Consider the following 2,020-nt stretch of genomic DNA (forward strand, 5'->3'; position numbering starts at 1 on the left):
TCTCTATATATATATATATATATATATATATATATATATATATATATATATATATATATATATATATTCTCTCTCTATCTATCTATCTATCTATCTATCTATCTATCTATCTATCTGTCTATCTATCGATGTATCTGTCTATCTATCTATCTATCTATCTATCTATCTATCTATCTATCTATCTATCTATCTATCTATCTATCTATCTATCTATCTATCTATCTATCTTTATCTCTATCTCTTCTCCTCTCTGTCTTATAACTATCAAAAATCCATAATTCATTGTGTGTCTTTCAATTACATGAAACATTTTTTAGAATATGGAAATAGTTTATAGAAGGATATTTTATGAAATGGGCTATTGAAGGATATTTCATGAAATAGTTTTTAGAAGGATATTTCATGAAATAGTTTATAGAAGGATATTTCATGAAATAGTTTTTAGAAAGATATTTCATGGAATAGGTTATAGAAGGATAATTCATGAAATAGTTTATAGAAAGATATTTCATGAAATAGTTTATAGAAAGATATTTCATGACATAGGTTATAGAAGGATAATTCATGACATAGTTTGAAGAAAGATAATTCATGAAATAGTTTATATAAGGATATTTGATGAAATAGATTAAAGAAAGATATTTCCTTAATTAGTTAAAATACGGATATTTCATGCATTCATGAAATTGTTTGTAGAAGGATACTTAATGAACTAGTTTATATCAGGATATTTCATGAAATAGTTTGTGGTAAGATAAATCATGAGATATAAAAAAGCTGTGCTGACGATGAATGATTTTCTTACTCTGAGATCTCCTCTTAATGATCCTGGACATTAAAAAAAAACAATGATTTATTTTTGTTGCAGGATAGATTAAGAGAATGCATTTACATTTTTCTCGTTCACTTTGAGCAATACGCTTCTGTCTTTATTACACCTATTTAGCATTTTGACCACAAAAAAAAAAGAATTAAAAAATTCAAATATCGACCGTTTAAAATGTCCGCAATCTTAGCGAAACTCTCATACTAAGGACTTCCGCCTTTGAGATTTTTTTTGGCAAAATGAGGGACATTTTAATCGATCGATATAATTTGTAGGACGAATTTTCTGGACAAAATTTTAAATACATTTTTTTTTTCAGATTATGGCAGAGTAAACCGTCCATTTCCAAAGTACTCTTAATAGACACTTTTAAAAGTTCCGATTTGAATTCAACCTCGTTTTCCATGTACGGTTATTTAGTTCTATATAAGATTTGTCTTCAAATTGAATCTGGAACAATCTTAATCTATTTATTCAAAACCTCTATAAAATCATATATTTTTGTAATGTATAATTTCATCTGTGATCCTCCTTTCTTCCATTTAAAAGATTGCCATCTGTGATAACAACAAATATCGTTTATTTTAAAAATGTTTACCCCCATGATATTTTTATTTATCACCTACGGCCAAAATGTAAATAGTTTTACGATCATTTTGATATGTAATATTTTGTTCTATACACAGACAGGTGACCTTGAATTGTTTGATGAATATACTCAAAGTGTAACAGAGATTTATTTGCCTGTAAAATGAATGTATTGATAATTTATCATGCCAATGTGATATGATCACTTATTCATATGTTACATTCCATTATTTTGAATGTGTTAAGTTGGATTAAAATGTTTGCATAAAACTTCAATATCTTCGAGTTCTATTTTAAAAATTATATTAGAACAATCAGACTAGAAATGAATTCACTCACTCAAAGAAAAAAAAAAACAAAAAAAAACTTGAGCTTTTATATTGCGCAATATCCACTAAACGTGCTCAAAGCACTTTACAAGGGGTCCCTGGTCAACACCAACGCTTAACATGTAGGACGTGACATGACGCCTGTTAGACGATATTACCATTTTTTTTGGACGGCAAGGTACTCATTTTACACATGTTCACGGTGAGAGAATGTGAGTAAGGAGTCTTTCCAAGGACTTAACTATGCGCCGAGCGAGGCTCGAACCCTGGAGCTTCC

The 2,020-nt window shown here is 28.5% G+C and overlaps 1 protein-coding gene across 1 annotated transcript in view; it reads left to right on the forward strand.

Annotated features, from left to right (window-relative positions):
- The window catches only part of LOC144962655 (uncharacterized), a 21,290-nt gene extending 19,600 nt beyond the window's left edge, over window positions 1-1,690 (forward strand). The window contains exon 4 of the mRNA XM_078895764.1: window positions 1-1,690. This exon is cut by the window's left edge and continues 661 nt beyond it. The gene's annotated coding sequence lies outside the window, so the exon portion shown is untranslated.
- Window positions 1,691-2,020: the final 330 nt, after the last annotated feature.

Source organism: Berghia stephanieae, chromosome 1 (assembly GCF_034508935.2).
Source record: "Berghia stephanieae isolate SIO BIC M18660-M18661 chromosome 1, UCSD_Bste_1.3, whole genome shotgun sequence".
In the NCBI taxonomy this organism is placed as follows: Eukaryota; Metazoa; Mollusca; class Gastropoda; order Nudibranchia; family Aeolidiidae; genus Berghia; species Berghia stephanieae.